General features: G+C 46.7%; 2 protein-coding genes across 4 annotated transcripts in view; both read right to left on the minus strand.

The window, feature by feature from the left end:
- Positions 1-1,753, minus strand: part of C2CD4C (C2 calcium dependent domain containing 4C) — a 101,103-nt gene extending 99,350 nt beyond the window's left edge. For both annotated transcript variants that reach the window (XR_010175748.1, XM_063914463.1), the window contains exon 1: positions 1,478-1,753. The gene's annotated coding sequence lies outside the window, so the exon portion shown is untranslated. The remainder of the gene's footprint in view (positions 1-1,477) is intronic.
- An 8,080-nt stretch (positions 1,754-9,833) lies between these two features.
- The window catches only part of SHC2 (SHC adaptor protein 2), a 197,701-nt gene continuing 181,921 nt past the window's right edge, over positions 9,834-25,613 (minus strand). Inside the window, exon 13 of one of the 2 annotated variants that reach the window (XM_063914465.1) lies at positions 9,834-10,804. The gene's annotated coding sequence lies outside the window, so the exon portion shown is untranslated. Of the gene's footprint in view, positions 13,193-25,613 lie in introns of both variants that reach the window. The other variant, XM_063914464.1, reaches the window with a different exon arrangement.

Here is a 25,613-nt window from a genome sequence, read left to right on the forward strand (position 1 = left end):
AATTCAGAGTTGATCGCAGCAGCAAATTTGTTAGCAGTTGGGCAAAACCATGTGCACTGCAGGGGGGGGGGGGGCAGATATAACATGTGCAGAGAGAGTTAGATTTGGTGGTTTATTTTGTTTCCTTGCAGGGTAAATACTGGCTGCTTTATTTTTACACTGCAATTTAGATTTTAGTTAGAACACACCCCACCCAAATCTAACTCTCTCTGCACATGTTATATCTGACCCCCCTGCAGTGCACATGGTTTTGCCCAACTGCTAACAAATTTGCTGCTGCGATCAACTCTGAATTAGGCCCATTATTAGTGTATACTGTGTATTAGAATTTGTAGACACCACCTTTTGTCCTTACTGGTGTGTTATTATTGTACATCGTCTACTCCCTCACTGTGTAGCAGTGTGGAAAATGCTGGCTCTTTATAGATAATACAAATATTTGTTGATGCTCCTGAGTCTTATTCTGTGCCTGAGAAATACAGGTCCCTAATGGGATTTATGAAACCTATGATATTCTCTGCAGTGTAGCCCCTCACCACCGTAGCTGCTATTTTCTTACCCAGAAAGCATATTTGAACAGGTTGGATTGCAGTTAGGGAGATTGGAAAGGCAGTATAAAGTTCTGTGATAATGCTTGGACTGGGATGCTGAGCTTATCCACCACTGGAAAATACTGTGACTCTCATGTGCATTACAGACATGTGCTACTGTATCTGGTGAGAGACCTGCTACCAGGTGATCAGAGATACAGCAACAAGGGAAAGGTTGCAGGCAATAGTGTCCATGAATGGGGTATATCTGGCAGACTATCACCTGTAAGCAGCTGATCACATCTCTCTTTCCCAGCTACAGTACATGCAACAATATCTATACACCCCCTCACTACCCTCCTGATACAATAAAATCATTGAGGGCTAATTACTGACCACTCAAGCTCAATACTACACAATGGAAAACTTTAATCAATTCATATTCAAAATGTGTTTCTCTGCTGCTGAGTGTCAATGGTGAAATTATACATCGAGCGTTTTCAGATCCGAGAGAAATAAATGTATGGCTTAGATGCAGATAGCGCTGACCTCCCCATGAGGGGGACATGTAACAATAGGCAAATGGATGATGAGCATATACTGCCGCAGTTCTCTCCCTAGCAGCGAATTCCGGCTGCCTGACTGCACAAACACAATAACCATAGGGTGCCTTCCATGCAAAAATACAAGAGTGACTGTGTGACCCATACAGGGCAGTAGAAAGCACTCTGCAGGAGTTACGGCTTGTCCTGGCACCACCAGCGGGAGTGTGTGCAAAAAAGTAATGTCACCCTGCACCATAGAGAATATGCGCAGCTCTGGATCTGGTTTATGCCGATGCCCTGAGGCTGGATGAGACAATGCAGGCAGCACATCTACTATGAGGCGGCAGCGGGGGACAACGCCCCCCGTGTCCTTTGTGCTGCTAAAGGCGCAGTGAGCGCTACCTACCTGTGGCTGCCCTGATCCCGGAGCGCTGGCTCTGATGGGGGCGCAGCTGGTGCCGACCTGATATTCACGTATTCCCAGGCAGCTAGGGATGCAGCAGCTCCAATGTATGCGGTGTAGATGACAGGTAAGTGGTGCCCTCGCTGCGGTGACTGCCCGCCACTGGCGCTGGTACAGCTGGTCCCTGTCTCTGCCTGGATGAGTCGCCAGGGCTATACAGTGTTATATATACCCAGCTGCCAGCCCTCCCAGCCAACCACACGTCCTGCTCCTAATACACACCTCCCAGCTCTGGGAGGCACCAGGCTGCTCACCTTTGTGTGTATGGGTCCCGAGAAGCAACAAGTCTGAGGAGAAAGATGAGAATAATAAGTCACCTAACTCCTTAGGAAGCAACTTCACATTTATATATTGTATGCTGCTGTATACTGTACATGTCTCTCCAGCTATAATTCATTGATTAATGCAGCACAGCCCCCTGATAATAAGAGGGAATGGTAGCTATTATTGGAGAAAAATGACATGTTTAACGTGACAGTGACAGTGTGATTCTCAGTCATGTGCAGGAGGAATGCATGTAGTGTCCTCTCTACTCTAGCACTATGCTGGTCACTGTGCCAGTGTCCTATAGCATATTTATCATATGTTGTCAGCTTTTGTATATGATTTGTGCAGTAGTGATCACATTAATGTGATGTGACTGTGCAGTATTTTACTTCAAATCATTCAGAATTGTTGTGTAATAGGTGTTTTATCATTGAATGATCACACTTTTACTGTTATGTGTTTGTTAATTTGTGACACCCACATAGCTGCAGCATTGCCTTATGTACATCTTGTTGGTTTGTTACATGACAGTATCACACATGTAATTCGGTATGGTGACATTTTACACTGTGCTGGGCATTACTGTCAGTTAGCTCCAGGGCTTAAAGTGGTCCTGGTGAGATGGTGGAACTCATGGAGGAGGACCATGGAGGCACCAGAACCTGAGGAAGGAGTAGGTGGCTGCAGCTCATCAGCAACAATAGTGCCGCCTGTATCATCGATTGATACAGATGATGGAGCAGGTTTTTCTGTTGGAATTACAGTGCAGGGCAATGGAGATGGTGGAACTAGTTCCCACTACCATTACAGGTGGTGGAACTCAGTTCCATCTCGTTCCCCCCCACTTTAACCCCTGGTTAGCTCCATGAATTCTCTACCAGTAGGAAGGGATGTACCAAGCAACTGCTGTGCATCCCACTGCACATCGCATACGTACTAACATATGTGATTAGTAACGCAAAGGACAGCTCTCCCATTAAGAGCTGTTCTTTGCAAACTAGGCACTTCCGGATTTCGGCCCCCGGGAGGGGATGCGGTCAAGATCCCACCGGACAGAATCCCGGCGGTCGAAATACCGACACCGGAATCCCGACCGGCACAATCTCAACATATTCTCCCTCCGTGGGTGTCCACGACACCCATAGAGGGAGAATAAAAAAGTGTGCCAAGCGTAGCGAGGCACCATGCCCACAGAGTGGCGAGCGCAGCGAGCCCGCAAGAGGCTGCGTTCCGCTTGCCACCACTGTCGGGATTCTGCTGGTCGGGATTCCGGTGTCAGTATTTCGACCGCCGGGATCCCGTCCAGCGGGATTTCGTACTGATCCCCCCGGGAGTCCCTCTGCGCATGTGCAGACGGCCGCTAGGGGTGCTGTAAGGGATCCTATTGGACTGCTCTCACATCACAATGAGGAAAGAAGCCCATAGGCTTTTATATGGCAAAAGCTGGCATTACCCTCAGGGGACTATTTACTATGCCCAGGGGCAGATCCAGAATAAAATGATAGGGGGGGCACCATGGAAGGGGCAAGTACATTTGCGTGCGGCTTCGGTGCATGTGAGGTGGCGCTTCTTAAACAATGCCCACAGTTGTAGCGCTCATTATGCAATGTCCACTGTACTGGTAGTGCCCCTTATAAAGACCCCATAGTAGTGGTGCCCCTTATGCAATGCCCGTATTGCCCCCAGTAGTAATGTTGCCTGTAGTAATGCCCCCAGTCATTATGCCCCCAGTGGTAATGCCCCTGCAGTTATGACCCCAGTAGTTTACCACCACCCCCCCCCCCCTTTGGTTTAGCCTCCCAGTGGTAATGCCCCCAGTAGTTTAGACACCAGTAGTAATGCCCCCCTGTAGTTTGCCCCATTGTAGTTTAGCCCCTGTAGTTATGCCCCCCTTGTAGTTTAGCCTCCAATAGTAATGCCCCCAGTAGTTTGGCCCCTGTAGTTATCCCCCAGTAGTTTGGCCCCTGTAGTTATGCCCCCAGTAGTTTGGCCCCCCTGTAGTTTAGCCCCCAAGTAGTAATGCCCCTGTAGTTAAGCCGCCAGTAGTAATGCCCCTGTAGTTACGCCGCCAGTAGAAATGCCCTCCTGTAGTATGCCCCCAGTAGTTAGCACCTTTGTAGTTGGCCCCTAGTAATAATGTCCCCCAGTAGTTTGCCCCCAGTAGATGCCACCCAATAATAATGTCCCCCAGCAGTTTGTCCCCAGTAGGTGCCCCCCAGTAATAATGTCCCGCAGTAATTTGCCCCCAGTAGATGCCCCCCAGTAATAATGTCCCCCAGCAGTTTGCCCCCAGTAGATGCCCCCCAGTAATAATGTCCTCCAGTAGTTTGCCCCCAGTAGTAATGCCCCCTAGGAGTTTGCCCCCAATAGATGACCCCCCAGTAGTAATGCCCCCAGTAGATGCCCCCAAGTAATAATGCCCCCAGTAAAAATGTCCCCCAGTAGCTGCCCCCAATATATGACCCCCCAGTAGTAATACCCCCAGTAGATGCCCCCCAGTAGATGGCCCCCAGTATAAATGTCCCCCAGTAGCTGCCCCCAATAGATGACCCCCAGTAGTAATGCCCTCAGTAGATGCCCCCCAGTGATAATGCCCCCAGTAGATGGCCCCCAGTAAAAATGTCCCCCAGTAGCTGCCCCCAATAGCTGACCCCCCAGTAATAATGCCCCCTACGAGTTTGCCCCAATAGATGACCCCCCAGTAGTAATGCCCCCAGTAGATGGCCCCCAGTGAAAATGTTCCCCAGTAGCTGCCCCCAATAGATGACCCCTCAGTAGTGATGCCCCCAGTAGATGCCCCCCAGTAGTTTGCCCCCAGTAGTAATGCCCCCCCCCAGTAGTAATGCCCCTTGTTGATGCCCCCCCCCCAGTAGTAATGTCCCCCCGTAGTTTGCCCCCAGTAGATGCCCCCGCTGCATTAAGGAAGAAAAAAACCTCATACTTACCGAGCCCCGTTCCCGCTTCCAGGCCGCTGCAGTCCTCCTCCTCCCTGGGCGTCCGCTCCTCAGTCAGCACTATGAGAGAGACGTCATGACTGACGTCTCTCCCATAGCGCACGGCGCACAGTGACAGCGCAGGAAGCCGGAGCTCAGTACTGAGCTCCTGCCTCCGGCTGCCGCTGTGCAGGGAGACGGGCGCCCGCTGGTAACACAATCTCAGCGGGCGCCCAACATCTGCCTGTGCGGCGCCGGGGGGGGGACGGGGGACAGAAGGCCACAAATGACAGGGGGGGGGCACGGGCCCGAGTGCCCCTTCCCCCCTGGATCCGCCACTGACTATGCCTTAGATGGAGATAAAGTGGATGGAGATAAATGACCAGCCAATCAGCTTCTAACAGCCATGTCACAGGCTGGGTTTGAAAAATGACAGTTATGAGCTGATTGGCTGGTACTTTACCTCCATCCACTTTATCTCCATCCAAGGCTTAGTAAATAGACCCCTCAGTGTCAGAGCCCAGCGGTGCAGGGCTTAGTACATGTGGAAAAGACGGCGAAAGCCCCGTTTTGGGGCTTTTTCCGCATTTCCATGTTAGTACATCCTGCCCTCTGTCTCTTAAGCAGTTTCATTGTAACTGTATATTTTATATCCCCGGGAAGTATGAGAAGGAACAGTTACCGTTCTCCTTAGAATAGATGTCCTGATTTTCCCAAACATCCAGGGCCATCTTAAGGGCCCCACAATTCTAGGGGCCTTCGAGCAGGGGAGTGCTGGTGCCTCCAGAACTTTTTGGGAGGCAGGTAGAGAATGATGTCCAGCCACTCTGATTGTGAACTATACATAATTAGAGCAGCCAGGCAGGAGGGTGGTCTTCAGTATGGCGAATGTCGGGATCCCGGCGCACATTATACCGGCGCGGGAATCCCGACACCCGGCATACCGACAGCTATTCTCCCTCGTGGGGGTCCTCGCCCCCCCTGGAGGGAGAACGCGCACCACCGTGCCCGCAGCCTGGCGAGCGCAGCGATCCCGCAAGTGGCTCCCTAGCGCTCGCCACGCTGTCGGTATGCCTGCGGTCGGGCTCCCGGCGCCGGTATGCTGGTCGCCAGGAGCCCGAGCGCCGGCATACCGTACTACACCCAGGCAGGATTGTCTACCTATCTCCCAGTCTGCAGCCAGACAATGAATGGCTGTCCGCATGGTGATTGGTGGATGCATGCATTTCTTCCAGTGAATGGATGGGTAGGGGCTCCAGTACATTGCTTTGCCCAGGGCCTACAAACACCACAATATAAATTTATATTTCAATACGAACCAAATCCAGACAGGTAGCATGACAGAGACTGGAAGTTTTAGATAGATAGATAGATAGATAGATAGATAGATAGATAGATAGATAGATAGATAGATAGATAGATAGATAGATAGATAGATAGATAGATAGATAGATAGATAGATAGATAGTAAATAAAAGTCTGCAATTACTCCAGGAGCATGGCAGTATTGGTGCCATTACTCACTCACTTTTCTCCAGTGTGCTAATAGTAATGTATAGAAAAGAAAGCACAAGATAACATGTTCAGTGTACACAGGGCCAGTCCTAGACCAAGTGGAGCCTTAAGCAAAAGTTTCGTTTGGCACCCCCCTACAAAATATGAACATATCTCAGTACAATGCTTTCAACATTTCAGCCTCAGAGCCCTTCATGCCCCTTGATGCGGTATTAACTTTTTAATATTATTTTGATACCAAAGTGGAACCAGCCAGAGAAAAGGACGTTTTACATTAAATACACCATATTATTTTATATACAAAAACAACATTTGAAAGCAGAGAAGAAAACACTGTTAATTCTGGACATACAGTAGTTGTGAATATTGTAGTATAAATCAAAGCGACTGCGTATATAAAGTTGCCATAATAAACACCACAGCCAGGGGCAGATTTGTTGCCAGGTTACTTTAGCCATAGGAGCTGACATTTTGGGTAGTATTGCGGCCAATCTCCCATCTAAAGTGACGGGAGATTGCGGTGTTATATTGAATTTGTCCCCCCATTATCGTGCCCAAAGCAGTCGGGTTTAGGCATGTAAAGCAGCTAAACCCGACAAAACTATTGGGCACAGCACGAAAAGACCCATTTGGGCGTCCAAACGGGTTACTTTTTGCGCATTTCAGCTCGCCACTCCTGGTGGTGGCGAGCTGAATTAATGGTATCGTGCCCATCAGCAGAAACATTTAAATAGCTGCCAGCGGGCACACATGGGTGTGGGGGAACATTTGAATCACGCCCTAAGAGTGGTATTCAATTGTTTAAAAAGTCAGTTGGGTGTCTGTTTTTCCTATCTAATAGACAGGAAAAAACAGACACCCAACCGACTTTTCAAACAATTGAATTCCCCCCTTAATGTTTTTTTCTTCATAGCAGGGAATGACTGTCTGGTTTGTCTATATTATTTTATTTATTAATGTAGTATATTTTAGACTAGAAATAGACAAATACGGAAACTACTTACATACGCGCACACTTTGGGGCCTATTTATCAATGACTTTTTTTCTAAAGTGATATTTGGTGCCACCACTCGCCACGTTTTTTTTACCAAACCTTGGAGAGAGATAAAGTGGATGGAGAGAACGTTCCAACCAGTCAGCTCCTAACTGCCATGTTACAGGCTGTGTCTGAAAAATAACAGGAGCGGATTGGCTGGTACTTTATCTCTCTCCACATTTCTCTCTCTCCAAGGCTTAGTACATGTGCACCTCAGTCAGATCACAGAGGGAGCGAGACTCGTCTCGGGAATTGATGGGTGGTGGTTACTGTGAGAGACACAGTACACCAAATACTATTGGCCACAAAGCGTAAGTGCAATCCCTGGGCAGATCAGAAGGTGTGCTGCAGGGAGTAAGCACAGGCGCCCGGCTGCACATTCCAGGCTATAGCACCCAACTCCTACAACGAAGCTTTGTAGTGAGCAAGGGGTCTATTCATGAAGAAGTGAGCCGGTGGAGAAGTCACCCATGGCAACCAATCAGTGTTGAGGTAACATTTGAAAAAGTATTCTATAAAATTATATGTAGCAGCTGATTGGTTGCCATGGACAACTTCTCCACAGGCTCACTTCTCCACAGTTTTCACTGCTTCATGAATAGACCCCCAAGGAGCGTGGCTGTGGACAGAGGAGCGTGTGGGAGATGGAGTAGTATGAATTCAAGGCAGACAAGCACTGGGAACAGCTATATATATATAATGCTGTGTAAAGATGGGGCGTGCACAGAACAGTCTTTTCGGAGAAATTAATAGGATTTTCTGCATAACAGGGAAAGGAACAGTGAAATTGGTAATAATTGCAACGATATAGAGCAGAAATGTTCAAGCCAACATTACGATTATTGCTAAATAGACCCTTTAGTTCAGTATCTTGGTGCTTACTCCCATAAAAATGAATCAAGTTCAACAATCCGTGGCACTTCTTGCTGAATGCTTTTTCCACTTCCGTTGCCACTAATCCCTGTTGTCTGCTACCATTGCACAATCCTTACACCGCTCTGTCATTTATTGTCATATGAGTCTCAAGGCCTCTGTTGCTTTGTCTCATTAATCGTTTTTAAATGCTCTGAGATTTTTACCTTGAAATTCCTCAGTTTCTGTTGTCTTTATGCTTCATGCTTATTTTGAGATGTCTTAACTATTTTTGTTTTGTAAAGGTCTAAATTTGTCTTTCTACAATCTAGAGAGAGTTTCTCTACACAGCTGCACCTGTGATTGCTTATTAAAGAAAGACAGCTAGGGGTTTATTTACTAAGTGTCGGCTTCTAAAACCTAGAGCTTCCGAACGTGTTAATAGCCAAAATGTAAAAGAGCAGTACTTTTACTAGCCAGGTTTTAGAACCCGACACTTAGTAAATAAACCCCCTAGGCTCACTCTCAACATTCCTCATGTATCGCTCACCCCTAAATTTGACCATTACCAGCAATAGTTGACATGCAGTTCCACAGGGTCTCCCTTTCAGACTAGTATACATTTCCCGGGTTATTGCATGTGAACGCGCAACAACCCGGGATTTTGCTTTGTCTGAAAGGGTCCAGACAGAATATCCCAGGTCAAGTGTCTGAGAATTTCATCCCAGGTAGCGACCTGGGTTAAAGCCGAAATCGACCTGGGATGCGTGCAGTGTGAACGGGTAAACCGGGTCAAGGCGACCCAGCACCAGAGCCGGATTAAGGGGGGGGGGGGGGGGGGGGGGCGGGGAGTACGTACCCCAGGCCCCCCTTTCCAAAAGGGCCCCCTGCCTCACCACAGATCGGATCTCTCTTCCAATCCGATCTGCGGTGCTGTGCTCCCCGGCTCCCATCCTCACTGCAGCAGCGGCCGCACAGACAGGACAGCTGAGCTGAGCGACGGCTCAGCTGTCCAATAATGTATGAATGAAGCAGCCTGCGTGCCCAGCCAATGACTGAGCGGCAGGCTGCTTGATTCAAACATTATTGGACAGCTGAGCCGTCGCTCAGCTCAGCTGTCCTGTCTCTGTGGCCGCTGCTGCAGTGGGGATGGGAGTGCAGGGCAGGAGGTCCGCCGTGTGCTGCTTGGGGAGGCAAGTTTTATTAAGCTGCTGCTGTCTCTCTCTCTATATATATATATATATATATATCTATATACATATATATCTTCTCTTTATTAGGGGCCCCACTGTCTTAATCCAGCTCTGCCCGGCACCCGGAGGAAGCGGCACTTGGAGATAATCATTTCCAAGCTCTGTTGGCGGTGACATCACCAACCCGGCAATATGCCGGGTCAGACCTCAAGTCTGAGAGGGGTCTCAAGACAGGTCGCACCCGGTAAGCTCCCGTATACATATTTGCAGGTGCGACCCGGCTTTGCCAGTCTGAAAGGGGTAGTGTTGAACAGAGGTTTCTACACTATCACTGCCGGGGTCACTGAACCAGCCCTTGATATTACCATTGGTGACTTGTGTTGCCATTCACACTGGTCCATTTTCTCTAGTATACTGTTTGCCAAAGCACTCTCTTACACACATGAAATGCGACACACATTGTGACACAAAATAATACAACTGATCATTTTCATGACGTCATTTTTCTAATATATTTTTTAATTAAAATCATCAAGTACAGATAAAGTTTGTTTAATCATCTATAACCCCCAAAAAACCCTCCTCTGCACTGCTCAGTATCATTCCTACTGCTGCTTTCTTTCCCATTGTGTTCAGTGCAGGTTCCCGGATCATGGTCCCATCGCTGTATTATATGCAACCACACTGAATGGTTCATGTAACAGTCTGAGAAATGGAAAAAAACAGTGCATTGTATTATACAACTCTAACACATATATCCATAGGTCCAGACTCGTGTCACTCAGGAAAATGTAGATTCTTTGAGTCACTGCTTTCCAGCTTTTGCTGTGCTATGCGGATTGTCAGATCTTCCCAGCGTAAGGAGCACATTCTCTCATCATTTATGAATGATAATGTTCATTCCATAGGACTGAAGTCATCACAAGTCACAGGAAATGTCTCTGTAACTCTTACTGCATTCAGCACTCCATGACTTCTCCATGATAGCCATTACATGTCTGTAGAGTATTGGTGGTCACCTGGCTTATAGAAGTAAAGCAGTGGGTGCAACACATTTGTTCTTTACTTATGCATTCTGATATGAAAAGCAATACTTATTTAAAACCTGTGAAATGCTATTTTCTGCCATTGCCCATAGAAAGAGTACTTATCCATCCCAAGAGGTCAGATGGCTCCAGGTAAGTGATAACTAGATTATCTGCTGCGTTCCACTTCACTGTCTCTAGATGGCGTAACGGCCAGCCTAGTGAGTGACAGCTGAAACTTTTTCTGTGTTTTAACCATTGAAGACGGAGTTCAACATTAGCCATCCTTCAGCCACGCTTTATTATTCAATTTGATAAACTTATAAAATGTATCACAGTAATTATATGAAATGTGACATTATTCCAGGCAAATATATCATCAGACGTGGTAGATGTCGCACTGTAAAGCAGGTCAGCCATGCTTGGAAACCACAAGGCTAAATCCTAAATGGGTGAATTTGTGTGTTAGGTTTTGCAGCAGGACAGTAGAAAGTGAAAACAGACTGAGATACCTTTGTATTGATGTTAAAAATAGTTTATGTTTTTATATGGTTAACATTGTTGCTCCAAGGGGGGTATACAATATATCACACTTGTCCTTCTGACAAATAAATGGTTAATTTGGTCTTGTCACAGCCAGCAACACTTTCACTTTATGTTGTGGTTAAAGCAGCAATCCCACATACATTATCCGGGTGATCTGGGTTCAAGCAGTAACTTTTATACCTTTACAACCTGGTGTAACAAGAAGCTGTCATTTTTCCAGGATGTCCTCCTATAGCTCAGTCTTCTCTGCATGAAATCTATATAGCTGTGACTTCAAGCATTTGCTTTTCAGCTCTCCTGCACATTCTGAGGAGTGTAACCTGATCTCTGAGTCAGAGACAGTCGGTAAGAAGAATCAAGAAAAAGGTTTCCTTTTGGCACTCCAGTCTAAACCAACACAGGAGTCTGCCTATAGCTAGGGCCGGCTCTGAACACAGCAGCTGTGCTGCTGTATGTCAGAGCTATATAGTGACAGAAAACCCCCAACAAGAACAGCGGTAAGTGTGGTGAAAAATCAAATTGAAAAAAAGCTAAATAAATATTTTAAACGGTTTGGTTCTTGTAAACAGTAGAAAACTGGGTTCTAAAATAATCAACTTTAATTTAAAAAAGACTTAAAAGACAACAATAAGTATGCATAAATAAAACAATACTTGAATACATGAAACAGAATCGCAATCCAGCTCATTACGGATATGTATTATTCACAAAATTCTTATAACCCACATCTAAACTGCAGAAAAAGGAAATAACTCCTAATTAGTCCTTCATTTGCAAAGCTGTATCCTGATAAGACTCTGTGTGGACAATAGGGATTCCTCCTACTAAATGTGCAGCGCCAAGATAAACACTGCGGTGAGGTTCAAAGGCAAAGATTGCATAAGCATCTTATATGATTGAATATAGGTGGCCGCCTATAATGTCCCACCAGTCCCATGCAAGCTCACCAGAGCCTCCTCATCCTCTGTGAGCCCTAATCAGTTCTCCGGAGTATCTTTTTATGCCTTCTCATTCATTGTTAATTCCTGATAAGGAAGTCATTTACATTTCTGTGGTTTAGAGGTTGGTTTTGATGACTTTTTGTGAATGATACAGTAGCTCATGATTTTCTATCAATATTTAGTTGCATGCTTATTGTTTATTGTGTTTCAGTTTTTTTTATTAAAGTATTTTTATTTGAAAAGCAAATTCTATGTTGTATGAATTTAGCCAATTTGGATTTTTTTTTAGCATTTTTATTCCAGTCAGCAAGAAGCTCCTAGAAGATGGTCAACTGATGGTAAAAAATGTTTTGCACTATAAACGTGCATGCTGAGAAGAGAGGTATTTCAAAACCACAGTAATCTTTATATCATCTGTCACTTACTGTAGTTCCAAGTGTATCTCATGACACTTGGCAAAGTATACATTATTAATATCAACGTAAAGTATAAACTAAGGCAAATAGGCCAAAACAAAGGGGGTCATTCCGAGTTGTTCGCTCGCTAGCAGATTTTAGCAGCATTGCACACGCTAGGCCGCCGCCCTCTGGCAGTGTATCTTAGCTTAGCAGAATTGCGAATGAAAGATTACCAGAATTGCTAATAGAAAATTCTTAGCAGTTTCTGAGTAGCTCGAGACTTACTCCTACACTGCGATCAGCTCAGCCCGTTTCATTCCTGGTTTGACGTCACATACATGCCCTGCGTTCGGCCAGCCACTCCCCCGTTTCTCCAGACACTCCCGCGTTTTATCTTTTATCCTGGCACGCCTGCGTTTTTCCGCACACTCCCAGAAAACGGTCAGTTTCCGTCTAGAAACACCCACTTCCTGTCAATCACACTCCGATCACTTCAGCGATGAAAATTCTTTGTTCGGACGTGAGTAAATCTAATAAGTTTTGTGCTAAAATACTTAGCGCATGCGCACTGCGTACCATGCGCATGCGCATTTTCGCCTTAATCGCTCCGTTGCGAAAATCGTCAACGAGTGAACAACTCGGAATGACCCCCAATGTGTATTCTTACATGTAACCAGAATCGTTTATGTTATAAGAACACATAATTGCATTAAGGAATTGCAGTTTGAAAGTTTGATATGATCCTCTTCCTGGTGTGATCAACTGCTCCCTCCAGTGGTGAAGTAGTAGAACTATACGTAAATGTCTAGATGTTGTTTTAGCAGGAGTACTAAGTGTGCCACTTTTTGATTGATAGTACATTTTGTTTTTTTTCTCTTTCATGACCTGTTTCAGGGGAAGCCCCTCTGCCCCTTTCTTGATTAATATTCATCTCCTTGTGAGGTTACCTGAACGATATACAGCATACAGGTACATTACATTTCAGAAATTAAGTTATTAATGGCAGTGAATGATAAGTAATTAGGTTTTCAAAATATTCTATCTCTATGCTTGTCTGCCTCGGATTCCATCATATTATTTATTTTTATTAACCCTCAGCTTAGAATCCCACACCTGTATATATACAATACCAAATCAGCCAGCACTCAATCGTGATACGCAGCTAGCCCCGAAGTCTTAATCCAGACATACATATTTCTCCAAAAGCGGATAAACGATGGCACTCCAGAGGCATAAATGAATAAAGAAAAGCTGGTCCTTGTTAAAGTCGACGATTCGGAGCTTAAGCTCCTTTATTGAGACAGTAACAGTCGTTGGTTTAAATTTACTAAGGTGGGAGATTATTAGAACTGGTGATGTTGCCCATGGCAACCAATCAGATTTTATCTATTATCTGCTAGAAGCAGCTAGATAAATGGTAAGTAGAATCTGATTGGTTGCCATGGGCAACATCACCAGTTCTAAAAATCTCCCACCTTAGTAAATTTACCCCTTTGACTGTAACAAAGAATGCCATCATTTACCCGCCCTTGGGGGGGGGGGGAAATAATAATATATATATATAATATATAGAAACAAGCAATGGAGCACTCACCAGTCTTTTCTTAATTAAGTATCAACAGGAGTTTATTACCCAGACAGCACAACATGACTATCATTTTGGCGCCGTTGATTGAATGGTGGGTAGATAAGGAGCCGGTGAGGCAGGGTCAGATAGGCTGCTGGTACTTTGACTATGATGGGACAGCTCTCTAGTGAAATTTGTGTCTCCTGATGATGGTCTGGATATGACCGAAAACGTTTGAGCTTTTGTGAAATTACATTGGACAGCAGTGAACAGTTATGTTGTGCTGTCTGGGTAATAAACTCCTGTTGATACTTAATTAAGAAAAGACTGGTGAGTGCTCCATTGCTTGTTTCTATAAGTGGATTCCTTGGAGGGGATTTGTGGATGACACCCCAGCTGCTGCTTCAGCATCTACACGTGAGTGCGACCTTCTCTATATATAATATATATATATATATATATATATATTTATAATAAGATTTTAAACCTACCGGTAAATCTATTTCTCCTAGTCCGTAGAGGATGCTGGGGACTCCGTAAGGACCATGGGGTATAGACGGGCTCCGCAGGAGATAGGGCACCTAAAAAGAACTTTGACTATGGGTGTGCACTGGCTCCTCCCTCTATGCCCCTCCTCCAGACCTCAGTTAGAGAACTCTGCCCAGAGGAGATGGACAATACAAGGCAGGATTTAGCAATCCAAGGGCAAGATTCATACCAGCCCACACCAATCATACCATGTAACCTGGAACATACATAACCAGTTAACAGTATGAACAAACGACAGTAACGGTCCAAGACCGATGTCAACTGTAACATAACCCTTATGTAAGCAACAACTATATACAAGTCTTGCAGAGTTTCCGCACTGGGACGGGCGCCCAGCATCCTCTACGGACTAGGAGAAATAGATTTACCGGTAGGTTTAAAATCTTATTTTCTCTTACGTCCTAGAGGATGCTGGGGACTCCGTAAGGACCATGGGGTTTATACCAAAGCTTACAATCGGGCGGGAGAGTGCGTATGACTCTGCAGCACCGACTGAGCAAACGCTAGGTCCTCATCAGCCGTGGTATCAAACTTGTAGAATTTAGCAAAAGTGTTTGACCCCGACCAAGTCGCTGCTCGGCAAAGTTGTAATGCCGAGACGCCTCGGGCAGCCGCCCAAGAAGAGCCCACCTTCCTAGTGGAATGGGCCTTAACCGAATTTGGTACCGGCAATCCAGCTGTAGAATGAGCCTGCTGAATCGTATTACAGATCCAGTGAGCAATAGTCTGCTTCGAAGCAGGAGCGCCAATCTTATTGGCCGCATACAGGACAAACAGAGCCTCTGTTTTCCTAATTCTAGCCGTCCTGGCTACATACATTTTTAAGGCCCTGACTACGTCCAGGGATCTGGAATCCTCCAGGTCACCTGTAGCCACAGGCACCACAATAGGTTGATTCATATGGAACGAAGAAACCACTTTAGGCAAAAATTGCGGACGTGTCCTCAATTCAGCTCGATCCACATGAAAAATCAAGTAGGGGCTCTTGTGTGACAAAGCCGCCAATTCTGACACTCACCTTGCTGATGCTAAGGCCAACAACATGACCACCTTCCAGGTAAGAAATTTCAACTCAACCTTGTTAAGCGGTTCAAACCAGTGTGATTTTAGGAACTGCAACACCACGTTCAGGTCCCATGGTGCCAGTGGAGGCAGCACTCCCTTTACAAACGTCTGGACTTCTGGAAGAGAAGCCAATTCCTTCTGAAAGAAAATCGAGAGGGCCGAAAGCTGTACCTTAACCGAGCCTAATTTCAGGCCCATATCCACTCCTGTCTGTAGGAAGTGGAGAAGACGACCCAGATGAAAATCTTCCGTAGGTGCATTCTTGGTCTCACACCAAGACACATACTTTCACCAGATACGGTGATAATGTTTTACCGTCACCTCCTACCTAGCCTTTATCAAAGTAGGGATGACCTCTTCCGGAATCCCCTTTTTCGCTAGGATTCGGCGTTCAACCGCCATGCCGTCAAACGTAACCGCGGTAAGTCTTGAAATACACAGGGCCCCTGCTGCAACAGGTCTTCCCTCAGAGGAAGAGGCCAGGGATCTCCTGTGAGCATCTCTTGTAGATCCGAGTACCAGGCCCTTCGAGGCTAGTCTGGGACAACGAGTATCGTCTGTACTCCTCTTCGTCTTATGATCCTCAACATTTTCGTGATGAGAGGAAGAGGAGGAAACACGTAGACTGATTTGAACACCCACGGTGTTACCAGTGCGTCTACTGCTACTGCCTGAGGGTCCCGAGACCTGGCGCAATACCTCCGAAGTTTTTTGTTGAGGCATGACGCCATCATGTCTATTTGAGGAGTTCCCCAAAGACGTGTTACGTCTGCAAAGACTTCTTGATGAAGTCCCCACTCTCCTGGATGGAGATCGTGTCTGCTGAGGAAGTCCGCTTCCCAGTTGTCCACTCCCGGAATGAAGACAGCCGACAGAGCGCTTACATGATTTTCCGCCCAGCGAAGGATCCTTGTGGCTTCCACCATCGCGACTCTGCTTCTGGTCCCGCCTTGGAGGTTCACATGAGCCACTGCTGTGACATTGTCTGATTGAATCAGAGCCGGTAGGTTTCGAAGAAGACTCTCCGCTTGTCGAAGGCCGTTGTAAATGGCCCTGAGTTCCAACACATTGATGTGTAGACAGGACTCCTGGTCTGACCAAAGCCCCTGAAAAGTCTTTGCCTGTGTGACCGCTCCCCATCCTCGGAGGCTCGCGTCCGTGGTAACCAGGATCTAATCCTGAATTCCGAACCTGCGACCCTCCAGGAGGTGAGCACTTTGCAACCACCACAGGAGGGACACTCTGGTCCCTGGGGACAGAGTTATTTTCCGATGTAAGTGCAGATGGGACCCGGACCACTTGTCCAGAAGGTCCCATTGAAAAGTCCTTGCATGGAAGCTTCCGAAGGGAATGGCCTCGTAGGCCGCCACCATTTTCCCCAGAACTCGAGTGCATTGGTGAACTGACACCCTTTTCGGTTTTAGCAGGTCTCTGACCATGTTCTGGATGTCTTGGGCTTTCTCTATTGGGAGGAAGACCTTCATTTGTTCCGTATCCAGTATCATACCTAGGAACGGTAGTCGAGTTGTCAGAATCAACTGTGACTTCGGTAGATTTAGAAACCAACCGTGTTGCTGGAGCACTCTCAGAGAGAGCGCCACACTGCTCAGCAATTTCTCCCTTGATCTCGCTTTTATCAGGAGATCGTCCAAGTATGGGATAATTGTGACTCTATGCTTGCGCAGGACCACCATCATTTCCGCCATTATCTTGGTGAAAATCCTCGGGGCCGTGGAAAGTCCAAACGACAATGTCTGAAATTGGTAATGACAATCCTGTACAGCGAATCTCAGGTATTCCTGATGGGGGGCATATATGGGGACATGAAGGTACGCATCCTTTATGTCCAGAGACACCATAAACTCCCCCTCCTCCATGTTGGCTATTATCGCTCTGAGAGATTCCATTTTGAATTTGAATCTTTTTATGTACAGGTTTAGGGATTTCAGATTCAAAATAGGTCTGACCGAACCGTCCGGTTTCGGGACCACAAATAGGGTTGAATAGTAACCTCTTCCCTGCTGGTGCAGGGGAACCTTGATTATCACTTGCTGTATACACAGCGTTTGAATTGCAGCTAACACTACATCCCTTTCCGATGTGGAAGCTGGTAGGGCCGATTTGAAAAATCGGCTCGGGGGCACCTCCTCGAATTCCAATTTGTAACCCTGGGAAACTATTTCCAACACCCAGGGATTCAGGCCCGAACGGACCCAGGCCTGACTGAAAAGTCGAAGACGTGCCCCCACCGGTGCGGACTCCCTCAGGGGAGCCCCAGCGTCATGCTGTGGGTTTTGGAGCAGCCGGGGAGGACTTTTGTTCCTGGGCACCTTCCGAAGCAGGTGCTCTCTTGCCTCTGCCCTTACCTCTGGCGAGGAAAGAGGATCCCCAACCTCTTTTGGACTTGTGCGACCGAAAGGACTGCATCTGATAGGGTGTTACTTTCTTTTGCTGTTGGGGAATATATGGTAAAAAATTTGATTTACCTGCTGTAGCTGTGGAAACCAGGTCCGTCAGCCCATCCCCAAACAATACATCCCCCTTATAGGGTAGTACTTCCATATGTTTCTTGGAATCCGCATCACCCGTCCATTGGCGAGTCCATAAGGATCTTCTCGCTGAGATAGACATGGCATTGGCCCTAGAAGCTAGCAATCCAATGTCCCTTTGAGCATCCCTCATAAATAAGACTGCATCTTTAATATGAGCTAGAGTTAGGAATATAGTATCCTTATCCATATTATCAAATTGATCTGTCAGCTCATCTGTCCAAGCTGCAATTGCGCTACACACCCATGCCGACGCAATTGTCGGTCTTAACCCAGCACCCGTATGAGAATAAATACACTTTAAGGTAGTTTCTTGCCTGCGATCTGCAGGGTCCTAAAGGGCCGCTGTGTCAGGAGACGGTAGCGCCACTTTCTTGGACAAGAGCGTCAGGGCCTTGTCCACAGTGGGGGCTGATTCCCAAATCTCCCTGTCCTGCTTAGGGAAAGGGTATGCCATATAAATTCTTTTGGGGATCTGCGGTCTCTTATCCGGAGTCTCCCAAGCTTTTCCAAAGAATTAATTTAATTCATGAGATGTGGGAAAATTAATAATCTGTTTCTTTTCCTTAAACATGTGTACCCTTGTGTCGGGGACCGAGGGTTCATCCACAATATGCAACACATCCCTTATTGCCACAATCATACACTGAATGGTTTTAGTCACCCTAGGGTGCAATTTTACTTCGTCATAGTCGACATTGGAATCAGAATCCATGTCGGTAGTAGTGTCTTGTGTTAAGGGACGCTTTTGAGACCCCGACGGGCCCTGTGAGTCGGTCCAATCTGAGTATTGACCCCCTGATGTCCCCCCTAAACTAGCCTTATCAAGCCTTTTATGTAAAGATGCCACACTTGCATTCAACATATGCCACATGTCCATCCAATCTGGAGTCGGCACAACCGACGAGGATACACCACTCATTTGCTCCACCTCCTCCTTGGAGAAGCCTTCCGCCTCAGACATGTCGACACACCCGTACCGACACCCCACACACACAGGGATTAACCTATAAGGGGACAAAACCCCAACCAGGTCCTAAGGAGAGACAGAGAAAGAGTATGCCAGCACACACCAGTGCTTAAAACACTGGAAAAAAATATGTCCAGATAGCGCTTTTTTATATATATATATATGTATATATATATATATATATATATTATGCCAATTCCCACTCACTGCGTCGCTAATGTGCCCCCCTCCTCTTTTTTCCAGCCTGTGTTCAGCAGGGGAGAGACCAGGGAGCCAGCGTTTTCTCTCATGCAGCTTCTGTGGAGAAAATGGCGCTGGTTAGTGCTGAGGATCAAGCCCCGCCCACCCGACGGCGGGCTTCGGTCCCAGTGATTTTTCAATAAAATGGCGGGGGATCATAGATTTACTGCCTCAGCAGTCTAATCCAACTGTATTTGTGCCAAAATGTGAAGTTTATTGCTGCCCAGGGCGCCCCCCCCTGCGCCCTGCACCCTTCAGTGCTGCTCTGTGTGTGTGTGACTGGGAGCAATGTTCCGACTCCCTCTGGAGCTAATGGTGTCCAGTAGCCTTACAAGCAGTGCCCAACTTGACAAGCCAGCTCTGCTTCTCTCTCCTCGGTCCCACGATGCAGGGAGCCTGTTGCCAACAGGACTCCCTGAAAATAAAAAACCTAACAAAATTCTTTTTCCACAGAAAACTCTGGAGAGCTCTCTGCAGTGCACCCATTCTCCTCTGGGCACAAGATCTAACTGAGGTCTGGAGGAGGGGCATAGAGGGAGGAGCCAGTGCACACCCATAGTCAAAGTTCTTTTTAGGTGCCCTATCTCCTGCGGAGCCCGTCTATACCCCATGGTCCTTACGGAGTCCCCAGCATCCTCTAGGACGTAAGAGAAATATATAATAACATATCCTTCCCCACCTGTGGCTCAGGTGTATGCAGCAAAGGAACTGAGGCGGCACTCCAAGGACTTGTTAAAACTTGTATTCAAATCATTGTGAAAACAATGCAAACGTGTTCATAACAGAAGAAAACATGGCAGGTTGCTTACGACGTTTCAAGGCCTAACAGCCTTTTCCTCAGGTAAGAATGCCCATGTGCAGTGAAAGCATAAGTGATAAAAGAACCAAACAGAAGCATAGAACACTCACCGTTTATGTAGCATGCAGGAGCAGGTGTTCCCGGCGTCTGTGCCCGGGACTTCCGGGTACTTCACGTGTGCGGCGCATAGATGACGTGTCCGTTGCTAGGCAACGGCTGCGCTGGCAACACAGGCGCCGGGGAAACCCGTGAGTGAAACTGTAAAAACATAATGTGGTGAGGCATGTGAAATACATGCTAGGACACCCAGGGACCGGGCGACTAATGTGAAAAGTGAAAAGCAATGAAAAACATGAATTAAAAATTACTTGTGATCAGCTGAAGTATAACCAGTGTGGTGAACAGAGCCCAATGCTAACAATAACATCGTGCACCCTTGAACACAGTCTATAATCAGAGAAAGTAATAAATTAAGTTTTGTGCGAAAAATATATGGGCTGATCTATGAATGGGCTAAAGCGTAATAACTGGGTGTTAATGGAAACCCGAACAGGTACAGCAAATCAAGGATAAGAAAAGGGGCGGGGGGAGGGGGGGGGGGGGACAGGGAGGAAGGGGAGGGAGGAGGGGAAAGAAGGGGAAAGGGGGGGGAGTGGAACGGAGGGGGAAAAGGATCAAAAGCTGGAGCAGTAGCTACTAATATAATAACAGAAGTTACAGAAATACATTCCAAGTGAATTTTTCGTTCAGTCCTTTAGGTGACAATGCATCTAATAAAAAAATCCATTTGGATTCACATTTAGATAGCGCTCTGTGTCGATCTCCACCTCTCACTGGGCTCGGAATGTGGTCGATAATCTTGTACCGGAGACTAGATAGCGGGTGGCCACTTTGTTTAAAGTGGCGTGCTACCGGTTGGTCTACCGGTTTGCCGTCAAGTGATGCTTTAATGGCCGATCGGTGTAACGCCATCCGGTCTCTCAGGTTTCTAATGGTCTGTCCCACAAGCCACATGGGCAAATGATAATGTACACTATGAATGGTGTAGTGCACGTCAGCACATGTCGAATTTTATATTGCTGGCCAGTGTGTGGATTATTGAAATTATGACCAGTTTCTAAATGTTTGCATGTGGTGTTTGGTTCTTTTATCACTTATGCTTTCACTGCACATGGGCATTCTTACCTGAGGAAAAGGCTGTTAGGCCTTGAAACGTCATAAGCAACCTGCCATGTTTTCTTCTGTTATGAACACGTTTGCTTTGTTTTCACAATGATTTGAATACAAGTTTTAACAAGTCCTTGGAGTGCCGCCTCAGTTCCTTTGCTGCATACACCTGAGCCACAGGTGGGGAAGGATATGTTATTGTATCATCATCAGGAGGGCACCCAGGCATTAATTATTCTTTAACATTGAGTGCCGGATGAGTTTACCAGTATTCTATTGGGAAATGGCTACATTCCCTATGTATCAAGGCACCTACGTTACACCATTGGTGGCGTAACTGTACTTTTGGACTTTTTTTCATTATATTCATTTTACCACTTTGCTGCTGAACCAATCTGTGAGTCCACGTCACTGTTACTTCAGCTGAAGTTCCACTCCAGCAGCTCTGGGCTTTTTTGGATCCCTATACAGGACATCATGTCATCACCACCACCATCGGGAGCTCTGTCATTTATCGACCTTAAACAACATCTGGCAGAGACACTCAGCTACAATGATGAACAAGCTAACCAGATCCTTTTTGGTGAAGACCTCAGCATCAAACCTGAACCATCCTCCACAGATGAGATCTTCCAGACACTTCAAAGATTACGCAACAAAGAGACAGATTACCTCCTACACGGAACATCACTATCGGATTATTTCCGTGCTAAAATGATACCACGCGGCTTTAGAATAAAAAACATGCCAACCATTGGCCGCAATAGCGCGGACTTCTGCCGAAAATGGGTATCCATACTCAATAAGTGCAGCTCAGATTTGATGCTGCTGGTGATCGAAGAGGCAAGAACTATACTGTCCGATACCAGGTCAAAACTTTCGGCAGCCACTCTAAAATTCAAAACCCAATTGGAGGATAAAAAACTTCAAGCACAATGGGACCGGCTGGACCAACAGTGCAACACGTATAGACAAGACCTTCTGAATTCAAACAAAAAAAACTAGTCACGGTACAATCCGACTATGAAGACCAGAGGGTATACCGGTGGCTGAATGGAACAAAATCATCGTTCCGTTCTAGATCCCGAATTACCTGGAAGGATAGAAATCCACCTCCTAGGAGGAATCGTTCGCAGTCCAACAGTGACAGTGATTTTTTGGTCACCGATTCGGAAGATCCCCAGACATCACGGACGGTCCCTTTAGCCAGGGCCACACATTCAAAAGTCGACATGCGCGACCGGGAAGAACGCGACGTGGGGGCCAAAACCAAAGGATCTTCCAAGCCTCCCATCAACAAAGAGAGGAAGTAACCTTCAACTTGTCATCCCGCAATTTTTCAACTACAGAATTAAATGTGTTGAACAAAGGATTATCCTTTGTACCCACCCATGCCCACCGGGAATTGGATTGGAAGATAAATCTATATGGGCTACATAGAACTTTGAAAACCAAAGAATTTTTCCAACACCAACCTGACAATGCATCAACTTTTCACAAAGTACCATCTATGCATAAAAAAAGTCCTTTGATCCCACCTCACTGAATGCTTCGTTAAAAACATTCAATCGTCTGCTGGACACAGCAGTAACCAAATATCATGCAGCTCAACCAGTGGCGGTTCTTGCCACGGGCAAGCGGTACTTTTGCCCGGGGCGCCGCCTTCCGGAGGGCGCCGGCGCCATCCGGAGGGCGCCGCACCAGGGCAAGATCCGCCACTGTGTCCCCCGCAGTGCCCTGCTGTGCCCCCCCGCACAGCAAAGGTCCTCTCCATGAAGGGAAACTAGACGCTACGGTCTAGTTTCCCTTTGTCTAGAGGACCTTTGCTGTGCGATGCGCGATGACGTCATCGCGCACCGCACAGCAAAGGTCCTCTCCATGAAGGGAAACTAGACGCTACGGTCTAGTTTCCCTTCGTCTAGAGGACCTTTGCTGTGCGATGCGCGATGACGTCATCGCGCGATGCGCGATGACGTCATCGCGCACCGCACAGCAAAGGTCCTCTCCATGAAGGGAAACTAGACGCTACGGTCTAGTTTCCCTTCGTCTAGAGGACCTTTGCTGTGCGATGCGCGATGACGTCATCGCGCACCGCACAGCATAGTGGCACAGACACTAGGGGTCATAATTGACCTCTAGTGTCTATGCTGTTCTATGGGAGAGACGTAATAACGTCTCTCCCATAGATTGAAGAGAGGAGAGGAGAGGAGAAGAGCGGCGCCGTCGGCGGAGGGGGTCTGGATCAGGAACGGGGATGGTAAGTATACTTTTTATTTATTTTTATTTTTTCTTTCAGCGCGTTGACCACGCCCCCAATTGAAGCCACGCCCCCCATATTTTGCCCGGGGCGCCACAAATCTTAGAACCGGCCCTGAGCTCAACCCACAGTTCATACTAATCTGACTCGAGCTGAACAAAAGGCTTTACGGGATTTGTCACAATACCAGGATGTCATCTTCCGCCCCGCCGATAAGGGCGGTGGCATCGTCATTCAGGACTCCACACAGTACATTGCCAATATTGATCTGCTTCTCCAAGATCACACTACTTACCAACAGCTATCCAAGAATCCAACGGAGGGTTTCAAACGCGATTTGGACAATGTTCTTTTGGAAGCCCACCTTGCAGGACACTTTGATAAAAAAATCTACAATTCTTTAATCACTGATTTTCCCATTACTCCGGTGCTATACACGATTCCCAAACTTCACAAAAATCCGGTGGACCCTCCTCCCCGACCCATCATTTCTGCAAGGGGGTCACTTCTTCATCCAATTTCACAGTTTCTTGACCAGTTGATTCAGCCATATATTATGGAACAGCCTACGTTCCTTAAAGACACTACACAACTTCTCAATAAATTGAATCTTATCAAAACAGTACTGACTAATACGGTGCTATGCACCCTAGACGTTAAAAATCTTTACACGGTGATTCCTCATGACAGTGGCCTAGCAGCCATGGAACTGTTCTTGTTCCGACATCATTTCGATGCTATTCCTATCCCTCTTTTTCTTTTGCTGTTGTCGAAAACCTTAACACAAAATTACTTCATGCACAATGGTCAGTATTTTATCCAGACCACCGGGTGTGCGATGGGGTCCTCAGTGGCCCCATCGTTCGCCAATGTATATATGTTCCAACAGGAAGAAGCCTTTTTCTTTTCATCTTCAGAGACAGCGAATAAAATCATGCTATATACACGATATATAGACGACCTGCTGATCCTATGGTCTGGAACAGAGAAGGAATTAACCACTCTCATAGAGCACATCAACACAGTAGATTCACCTATCAAATTCACGCATCAGATAAGTACCACAGGTATCAACTATTTGGACGTCACCATTGAGATTAAAGAGAACTGCATACATACGAAGCTCTTTTCAAAGCCTACAGACCGCAACACGCTGCTTCACCACAGCAGCTGCCACCCTCCTGCATTAATACGCGGGTTACCTCGATCACAAATGCTTAGGGCGGCACGTATCTCGAGTGACCAAGCTACTCTAACAACCACGTTGGACCAGATGATCCACAAGTTTGCCCATAGAGGCTATAAATTACGTGATCTAATGCATGCTAGGGACGAAGTTCTAAAAATTCCTAGGGAACACTAGGAAATTCCTAGGGGGTCACTTGACGGCAAACCGGTAGACCAACCGGTAGCACGCCACTTTAAACAAAGTGGCCACCCGCTATCTAGTCTCCGGTACAAGATTATCGACCACATTCCGAGCCCAGTTAGAGGTGGAGATCGACACAGAGCGTTATCTCAATGTGAATCCAAATGGATTTTTTTATTAGATGCATTGTCACCTAAAGGACTGAACGAAAAATTCACTTGGAATGTATTTCTGTAACTTCTGTTATTATATTAGTAGCTACTGCTCCAGCTTTTGATCCTTTTCCCCCTCCTTCCCCCTCCGTTCCACTCCCCCCCCCCTTTCCCCTTCTTTCCCCTGGGGCTCTGTTCACCACACTGGTTATACTTCAGCTGATCACAAGTAATTTTTAATTCATGTTTTTCATTGCTTTTCACTTTTCACATTAGTCGCCCGGTCCCTGGGTGTCCTAGCATGTATTTCACATGCCTCACCACATTATGTTTTTACAGTTTCACTCACGGGTTTCCCCGGCGCCTGTGTTGCCAGCGCAGCCGTTGCCTAGCAACGGACACGTCATCTATGCGCCGCACACGTGACGTACCCGGAAGTCCCGGGCACAGACGCCGGGAACACCTGCTCCTGCATGCTACATAAACGGTGAGTGTTCTATGCATCTGTTTGGTTCTTTTATCACTTATGCTTTCACTGCACATGGGCATTCTTACCTGAGGAAAAGGCTGTTAGGCCTTGAAACGTCGTAAGCAACCTGCCATGTTTTCTTCTGTTATGAACACGTTTGCTTTGTTTTCACAATGATTTGAATACAAGTTTTAACAAGTCCTTGGAGTGCCGCC

This window comes from Pseudophryne corroboree, chromosome 1, assembly GCF_028390025.1.
Source record: "Pseudophryne corroboree isolate aPseCor3 chromosome 1, aPseCor3.hap2, whole genome shotgun sequence".
Lineage (NCBI taxonomy): Eukaryota > Metazoa > Chordata > Amphibia > Anura > Myobatrachidae > Pseudophryne > Pseudophryne corroboree.